The sequence below is a fragment of the Nannospalax galili genome, unplaced genomic scaffold, assembly GCF_000622305.1.
Source record: "Nannospalax galili isolate Female #2095 unplaced genomic scaffold, S.galili_v1.0 scaffold471, whole genome shotgun sequence".
NCBI classification, from domain to species: domain Eukaryota; kingdom Metazoa; phylum Chordata; class Mammalia; order Rodentia; family Spalacidae; genus Nannospalax; species Nannospalax galili.
This window is the reverse complement of record NW_008330333.1, coordinates 868,799-877,962: the sequence shown is the minus strand read 5'-3', so window position 1 is coordinate 877,962 and position 9,164 is coordinate 868,799. Positions and strand designations below refer to the sequence as shown.

Here is a 9,164-nt window from a genome sequence, read left to right as displayed (position 1 = left end):
TTCAAACTTAAGTGACTATAAATGCTGTGAGACCTAAATAGACTTTTTTTTCTTTTTCTTTTTTTTTTTTTTTTTTTTTTTTTTTAAGATGGGCTTATATAGCCCAGGCTGGCCTCAAACTTGATTTGTAGTCATGTAGTCAAAGATGACCTTGAACTTCTGATTGTCTTGCTCCACCTACCAAGGGATTAACAGGAGTATCTGCCATGCCCAATTTGTGTAAAGATTGAATCCTGGGTCTGTACATACTAGGCAAGCACTCTACAAACTGAGCTCTATCCCCAGGCCTGGAACCCAGGCATCTCACCCATGTTCTTAGTAAAATCTCGGCCCCAGTCACAGCTGCCCAAGACCTTCCCAGTATCCCACCCTCACCGCCTTGCAGGCTCTCAGAAGTCAGAGAGAGCAGGAAGAGGGCCACAGAAAAGACCCAGGTGCCCATGATGCTGGGGGAGTAGGAGGGCTTGGCACCCTTTGGGCCTTTAAACTCACTCAGGCCCCCCAGCTGTGAGGAGCAGAGATTCTGCTTGCAGACTCCAGGAGGCCAGTCCTCTTCCCCCGCCCCCTACAGCAGGGCAGGGTCTAGTCCCCTGGGCCTCTCCCCTCATCCATCATTGGTTCTGACAGCTGGGATAGCTGCCACTACCCTCTGCCCCGCAGTCTCCTCCACTCCTGTCAGTGACTCTGGTCCTGGCGCCAGGCCTTGAGTTCAGATGTCCCCCCAGCAGCTGCTGAGAGCACTCTAGGCCCAGCCTAAACACAGCTGTGGAGAAGGTGGAAGAAGGGCCAGAAACCTGGGTATGTCTGGCACAGAGCCCCAGAAAGTGTTAACTGTGTTACTGGGAGGGCTCTAGGGCAAGTGGAAAATGTGACAGTGTATCAGAAGCTGTCTGACAGACAGGCTGTATCTACAAGAGACAGACTACTGTCCTGTCTGATCCCTCCATGGATCGCTAGAAACAAGACTTTTGTCCCCAACTGAAGATTGGCTTGTAGAGGGGACCTCAGCCTCCAACCCCAGATCCATGCCTCTCCTCTTCCATGAGGGAGCACTGAACTCCCCTGCAGGGGGAGCAGCTCACCACACTCAGGGCTCCTTTGCACCCCTGGGCTGCACACTGCAATGCTCTCTCCCCACCTCAGAGACAGGTTATCTGTTTTCTGCTGTCGGACCTCTATCCCAATCTACACTGACTCTAACTTTAGGGATAAACTCAGGGTCTACTACTTATGATGGATGGAGCTGGCTATGAGGGGTACATGGGGACTTGGAACACCTTTTATTCCTAGGGGCTGGGCAGTTGAACCTGGATCTGGGCTCTTTGTAGGGGACCTGGCAGAGGCTGACAGGAGAGGCAAGCCTGGGATAAGTCAAGGTGGGGTCTGGCTGGCAGAAACCACCACTCCAGGTCTGTGGACCCTGCTGAGCTGGCGGAGAATGACATTGCCTCAGCCCCCAGACTTTGGACCCAAGTCCAGAAAGTCAGAAAGCCCCACACCCTGTCTGTCTGCTGGCTCTTCCTCACCCAGCCAGCCCCTCCTGGAGCCTCTAGCTGAGGAGGTCATTTATCAAGGCTGGCCACCAGGAAAGGTAGAAGTCTGGGGAGTCACTGCAGCAAGGAAGGGACAATGGGGGCTTTTTGACATGAGGCTCCTGAATCCACTACACCTCCAAGCCCAGTTCAGTTGCCAGCAGACTACAAACTAGTAATCAGCATCCCTCATTCATAGACCAGCCCCAGCACTGAGCTTCCCTGCAGGGGGAGCAGCTCATCACACTCAGGGCTCCTTTGCACCCTGGGCTGTACACTGCTAATGCTCTCTCCCTACCTGTGCTTGTGCCTATAGACACACAGATGACCATGCCTGTGATATGCCCTGCCTCCCCTAAAGACCTACCTTTGTGCAAGATCCCTTTGCTGATTTCAGAATCCTCACCCCAGCACCTTAGCATGGCAGCACCCACTATGCCCAACTCATTTCCTGCCTGGAGTCTAGGAGGCTGGACCTTACTAGTCACTGGGAAGGCCCCAGGGGTAGCCTCTGGCCTCAACCACTCCATAAAAGCTCAGGACAACTAGGATAGGGAGAGCCCTCCTGCCAAGCTACCTGCTCCTCCCCATGGCCACAGGAACTGGTTCCCTGGTCTCCATAGAGGCCCTCTGTGTGGCCCAGTGGTTAGCAGACAGGGTGCTAAGTTGGCCAGAGACTTTTGAACAGTTATTTAGCCTTTCTGAGACTAAGTACTTTCTTCTAAAGTGATAAGAGTAAGAGCCCCTTGGGCAGAGCTATTGAGAATTCTTTGTTTTCAGGAGAGGAAACAGAGCAGAGAGGGGCAGGCACTTGGCCCAGATGGTATAACTCTTTAAGTGGTGGGGCTGGAGTCTGATCCCAACCAGACCAGGGGGTCCTGAATCCTCTCTCCTGCTCTCTTGGCCATCCCCATGCTTTGGGGAAGGCTGCAGGCCCAGTTACATCAGTCTGCTTTAGAGCTGAGACAGCTGAGTGCCCCCTAAGCAGTGCCAGACACACAGGACTCACTTGCAGGGTGCCGGGGAGGCAGGTGGGGAGACTCCAAAGGGCCACATGGGAGGTACATGCTGAGTGCCTACTTGGTTAGTGCCAGGATACCTGGGAGCTGGCATGAGTCTGTAGAAAATGCCAGCCAGCCTGGGTGCTTGGGCCAGCTTGAAGGCTGTTCAGAGCCTGTAGTATCACCACTCCTACCCCCAGCATGGTCAGTCCCCTCTCTGCTCAGGCCTAGCTCCACCCAGCCAGTCTAATAACACAGACTTGGGAGTTGGAAGAATCCATGATAGAGGCTTGGTCTGGGCAACCAAGCACCTTGGCCTGAAGGGGACATAGCCTACCCAGTCTCTAAACAGAAGAGCAACTTAGAGGGGCTAGGGCAGGGACTAAGGGCAAGGAGACAGCTGGGCTACTGGAAGTGCATGACTGTGGCCCAGGAAGTCCGTTACCTAAAATGGCACAGTCTGTGTCAAAGGACTCCCTGCCAGTTGCTTGACCCCAGCAGCACCTTTGAGGGTAGGAATTTGGGAGGACAGCTGGAGGGGCAGCCAGGCGCCTGTGGGCAGACACCTTCTGTACCCCGCAGCTGTGCTGATGGCCCTTCAGCTGCTCCCTTCATCCTCCCTGTCAGCAGCTCTTTAGGCCAGATCTGAGTTTTGGCTTCCCTTTGGCTGCCTTTGAAACACCTTTCCAAACATTCCCCAGTCCCTCACAACCGGCAAAGCTGACCTCCTCTAACCTCTTCTTACACCCACCTGCCAGCTTATTGAAATCTTATGCAAGCCTGAAATATGATATACATAGAGAAGCACACACAAGACAGAAATATATAACACAATACAGCCCAAATAGAATGCAGCCAGTCTCCAGAAAAGTCCATCGTCCTTTCCTTATGATCGCCACTGTTCCACTTGAGGTCATTTCCTCCTTGCCTTTCTTGACACTTCATTCTTTCTGTGGTCCGGTCAGAGTGAGGGCACCTTCCTCAGGGTCTGGGAGGTGTTGGGGAGCGCTATGGTGCGTTGCCGTGAGGTGACACACGGGGGCGCGCCGCAAGGCTCTTGCCTGGATTTACGGCTGAAAGCTCTGGAATCCAGCGCCTGGGCAAGGTTTAGGAACTTGTTGTGCAAGGAAGTCCTGGTCATGACCCTTCTGGGAGTGTGCCTCTTTTTGTGAGATCCCAGTGGATGGGGGTCCGTGAGTCCTGACTTCAACCAGCTCATGGTCCTGACTGATGCAACATGCCTAATTTGGGAGACGACTCATCCAATGGAGAGTCTAACATCTAATCCATAAAAGGCACCACCCCAGCGCAGTCCTCTCTGGAGAGGTGGATGGAGCTGCTACTCAGCATGTACTTTCACTTGATAAATAAAACTTTTGCTTGCTGGTCTGTTATGCCCATTTATAAATTCTTTTGTCCATGAGACCCAGAACTGGGACAGAAAAAAGCTGACCTCTTTGGTCAGCCTGTCCTACAATAAAAGCAGTTCACATACATTTTCTGAGCTAGTGCTCATTCTTTCCAAGGAAAGTGGGATTGTTATTTCTTTCACAGATGCGGAGGCTGGCAGAGAGCAGCACTGCAGTCCTTTCTTCCCTGACACTGCAGCTGGTGCACTTACCTGCTACCTGGACTAATTTATAGTACAGCTGTTCTCTACACAATGAAATGTTCATTGCCATATACTGCTGAAATGTTTTCATTTATTTCTGTAGTGCTAGGGATTCAACCTAGGACCTCACCTCACACATGCTAGACAAGAGCTGACAATTGGGCTGACAAATCAACCTTCTTTTTACTTTTCTTTCTTTTTTTCCTTTGTCGTTTTGAGACAGGGTCTCCCTGTAGCCCCAGTTGGCCTGTAACTCACTATGGAGACCAGGCTGGCCTAAATCTCAGAGATCTACCTGCCTCTGCCTCCGCAGCACTGGGACTAAAGGCATGGGCCACCACACCCAGCTTCTTTTTATTTTTTGAGACAGAATTTCACTAAGTCCCTCAAGCTGCCCTTGAACTCTGATTCTGTAGCCCAGTCAAGCCTTGGACTTTTTTTTTTTTTCTTTTTTTTGGTTTTGTTTTATATTTTTTTGTTGTTTTGTTTTTTGAGGCATGGTCTTCCTGTAGCTCCAGCTGGCCTGGAACTCACTATGTAGACTAATGCTGGCCTCGATCTCACAAAGGTTCACCTGCCTTTGCTTCCTGAGTGCTTCCTGAGTGCCACCACACCCAGGGCTAAATTTATCTTTTTGAAAAGTCTGACCTTTTTTTCTTTTTATGTGTTTGAGTGTTTTGTCAGCATGTATATAAGTGCACCTATGCATGCAATGCCTTTGAAGGCCAGAAGAAGGTGTTGGAACCCCTGGAACTGGATACCATGTGGGTGCTGGGAATTAAACCAGGGTCTTCTACAAGAGCAGCCAGTGCTCTTAATTGCTGAGCCATATTTCCAGACCCTAAAGTCTGACATATAAACTACATACCAAGTAAAAATTCTCTTAAATTAAGAGAGAGGCGGGGGTACAGGGAGATAGAGGCAAAGGGAGGGAGGGGAGGAGGGAAGAAGGGAGGGAGGGAGGGAGGGAGAGGAGGAAGGAAGCAAGCCTTGAACTTTCGACTTTCTTCCCTCAGCCTCCCCAGTGATGGAATTACGGCTGTGTGTCACTACATCTGGCTTTTTTAATTCTTTCAATTTTTGAGATGTGGGTCTTGTTATAGTGCCCAAACTGGCCTCTAAGTGATCTTCCTGCCTGAGCCGCCTCAGTACTTAGGGTAGTAGCCTCAAGGCTACAGGCATACACCATTGCACTGGTTTTTATTTTATTTTAATCATTATGGATCAGACTTTGAGGAATGGGCGCTTGGAAGAGAGCCTGTCCAGGAAACAGGGCTGGCAGAAGTAGCCCTAAAGCAGTTGGAGAGGGACCTGTCTGGGGTCCTGAGCAAGAGCCAGCCTGAGTCACAGGGGCCCTGGCTGCCAGAGATGCTAATGCAAAGGAAGGGTGCATGGAGGTGTGTTGTACCCCAGTTCTTCTTGGCCTTGAACCTAACCAGGGCCTGGCCCTCCCACAGTGCTGCTTCAGGAGACTGCAGCATTTTAGGGAGACTGGCTATGAAACATGACTCCCCATTTCCCGATTAAACTGATAAAGATCACTTTCATGAAGAAGCAAGCTCCATTCCAGGTTGGCTCTGTACAGGCCCTCTGCTAAGTGCTTTAACTGGATCATCCATCCCTCAGCCTCCCCAGGTTCATCTGCTCCACTTTTACAAGAGAGATTAATCTGAGGCTTGGAAAAGCCCAGTGTGTACCCAAGGTCGTTGGGCCAGGGAGGGGCTGTCAGGAATCTGAGTTGAACACAGGCTCGAAACTAAAGGATGGGAAAAGTGACAGAAGCCAGTTCACAAAAAGGCTCCAGTTTCCTGGAAGAAGTGACATTTTTGTGGTTCCCGCCGCCCTGCATTTTGGAGGGGGAGGCCTTGTCTGTCTGCAGCCCTACCGAAACCATGTGATGAGGAGGAAGCGGTTGTTAAAAAAAAGAAAACAACAAAAAAAAAAACCTAGTGTAGCTGAACTCTTAACTCTCCAGGAATTCCTATCCTGTCTGGAGTGATCACTCACTGGGATTACGCCTCTGGGGTGCACGGCCGGTGCTGACCCTTTTATGGACGCGAGAATTAAGGCAGCCCAAAGAGGGAAGCGGGTGCCTAGTACAAGGTCTGGAGGTGGATAGATATCCCGGGAACAGGGCGGGAGAGTCCAAGGGTCTCTCCTACAGAGCAAGGGAGTAACCTGCCACCATCGCACTCAAAACACAGGCGCCTGCACAGAGAGAGCACACAGGCGAGGCTCAAGACCAGCGCGGCGGCGTGCACGTAGGACGTGGGGTGGAGCCAGTGTCCGGTCTGGGATGGGCTGCATCGGGAAGGGGCGGGGCCTCCGGCGGGCCTGGGCGGAGCCTCGAGGTCGGTTTGGAATTTTTGGCGCGAGCTGGCTCCGCGCGCGTTCACGGGCCGTTCCTCTCTGACAGAGTGCTTCGCTTGGGCGTCCAGAGGCACCGCCTCCAGACCCGGGCCTGCCGGGCCTCCGTGAGGCTTCCCGCGGTGTCCGACGATCCGGAACCTTGGACCTTGTCGCTGCGCTGCGTCCCGCCCCGCCGCCTCAGGTGAGCCCGCACTCGGGCGAAAGCTCCGGGGCCCCGCCGCCTTCCTCCCCCGGTGCCCTGGCCCGCACTTCCGGGCCACGCCGCGCTCCTGACGGTCCTCTGGGGCGGAGCCCCCTCCCGCTGTGGCCGGTAGACCCCCGCGGCCTCTCCAGCCCTTTGGGGTGGTCTCGGCCCCCCCGGGTCTCCGGGCCAGCGCTACCGGCCCCGCCCCGCCCAGCCCACTCCGCGCGCTGCTCGGGTGACTGCTTGCGCTTGCCGGGGCTGCGCCCCGCCCCAGCCCGACTGGACCTGGGAACCCATTCCAGCGCTGCCCTTCTTTTCCTCTCCCCTCGCTGAGAAAAGCCCTCCGGGGTGACAACCGGTCCACGCGATTGTTCGCCAGGGTCTGCCCCTCGCCCACGGAGCGAATTCAGCTGCGGTCCTGCCCAGGAGGAGCTCACAGTCTAGCAGTAGACGGTGGTCAGCAGATGTGTACAGCCGGGTGAGAGGGTGAGGCCCCCTGGAAACCGCGGAGTTCAACAATACCCCCAACCCACCCTCCGCCACGCCTCGCCCTTCCCACCCCCTAAGGCTGTTTGGCCAAGCTAGAGGTGTTAGACCGTTAATAACATTGGGACTGACACATCTGTTCAGAGCAGTCCAGGTGACTGGGGTTTCCATGTGTGCCAGGGCTGGGCATGGAGGCTGTACTAACTAGTGCCATAGTGGATCCAGACACTCTGGTTCCTCCTTTGAGAAGTCCTGGGATTTTTTTTTTTTTTTTTCTGAGATGGTATTGAATACAGGGCTCTGATTGAGCTAGGCTGGCACTCTATCACTGAGCTATAGCCATCCCTGGGATCGGATTCTTGAAGTTAAACAGAGTCATAACAAGGGGTGTAGGGGAAGCCTTGGCAGCCAAGACCCCCAGTGCTCCTACCCTCACTAGGCTAGCCATTCTTCAGGTAATTCAGTATCTTGCCAAACACAGTCTGTAGTATATCTTTTGATACATTGTGGCTACCACCAAAATAGACTCTCCCTTCTGCTTTGTTTTTTGTTTCAGTTACAACACAGCAGTAACCCCATGGCCCTCTCTGTCCCAACAGGCAGTCTCTGACACCACCACACAACTGTACTTCCTCATTTCAACTATTACCCAGAACATGGTTTATGGTAGCAGTTAGCATTTACAACAGACACCAATCTAAGTTCTCCATGAGGTCGATGCAGCATTGCAGGTCCACAAACTCCTTGCTCCAGATGTTCTTTATAATTCAAAATATCTCAGATTTAGGGACTGGGCTCAGCTGGTAGAGTGTTTGCCTAGCATGCATAATGCCCTGGGTTTGATCTCCAGCAGCACATAAACTGAATGTTGTGGTACATGCCTGTATATATAGAAAGTATATATGTGTGACTGAGGATATGGATCTAGTAGAATACTTGCCTGCCATACACTAGACCCTGGGTTCAATCCCTAGCACCACAAATAAATAATAGCTTTAAAAAAAAAAATTCCAGGCTGGGCGTGGTGGCACACGCCTTTAATTCCAGCACTCAGGAGGCAGAGGCAGGTGGATCTCTGTGAGTTCAAGGCCAGCCTGGTCTACATAGTGAATTCCCAGACAGCTGGGACTACAGGGAGACCCTGTCTCAAGACCAAAAAAAAAAAAAAAAAAAAAAAAATCCTTGGAGCTGGGTATGGTGGTTCATTCCAGCACTTGGGAGGCAGAAGCAAGTGTATCACTGTGAATTCGAGGCCAGCTTGGTCTCCATAGCAAATTCCAGACCAGCTGGGGCTACAGGGAGACCTTGTCTCAAAAAAACTTAAAAGAAAAATATCTCAAATTAGCTGGGCATGGTGGCACAGGCCTCTAGTCACAGCACTAGGGAGGCAGAGGCAGGTGGATCTCTGTGAGTTCAAGGCCAGCTGGGTCTACATAGTGAGTTCCAGGCCAGCTGGAGCTATAGAGAGGCCATGTTTCAAAAAGACCAAAAAAAAAAAAAAATCCTTGGAGCAGGGTGTGGTGGTATACACCTTTGCCACCTTTGCACTTGGGAGGCCGAGGCAGACTGTTCTCTATGGGTTTGCCTGGTCTACTAGTGAGTTCCAGGGCCAGCTGGGACTGCAGGGAGACTCTGTCTCAAAAACACATTTGAAAAAAAAAAAAAAGACTTTTCTTTCTTATTGGATTGTTTGGCACCCTTATTGAAAATCATTCAAGCCAGGTGTGGTCACACATCTGTAGTTCCAGCTTTCTGGAGGCTGAGACAAGAGACCATCTTATATAGCCAATTTTGGCTATATAATGAGTCCCTGTCTCAAACACAAGACAAAGAAGAAAAAATAGTTTGACCATAAATGAGGGGTTATTTCTGAGTCCTTTTATGCCCTTGTCCTTGTGTGAATAATAAACAGCTTCAATTACTGTGGACTTGTAAGTTTTGAAGTCTTCCAACTTTATTCGTTTATGGAATTGTTTGGG

The 9,164-nt window shown here is 51.7% G+C and overlaps 1 protein-coding gene across 9 annotated transcripts in view; it reads left to right on the top strand.

Moving 5' to 3' along the window:
- Nucleotides 1-6,221: 6,221 nt before the first annotated feature.
- The window catches only part of Pkmyt1 (protein kinase, membrane associated tyrosine/threonine 1), a 9,127-nt gene continuing 6,184 nt past the window's right edge, over nt 6,222-9,164 (top strand). For 5 of the 9 annotated variants that reach the window (XM_029569943.1, XM_029569928.1, XM_029569948.1 and 2 more), the window contains exons 1-2: nt 6,487-6,696; nt 7,079-7,185. The gene's annotated coding sequence lies outside the window, so the exon portion shown is untranslated. Of the gene's footprint in view, nt 6,407-6,486; nt 6,697-7,078; nt 7,186-9,164 lie in introns of those variants that run through there. The other 4 variants (XM_029569950.1, XM_029569931.1, XM_029569934.1 and 1 more) reach the window with 3 other exon arrangements.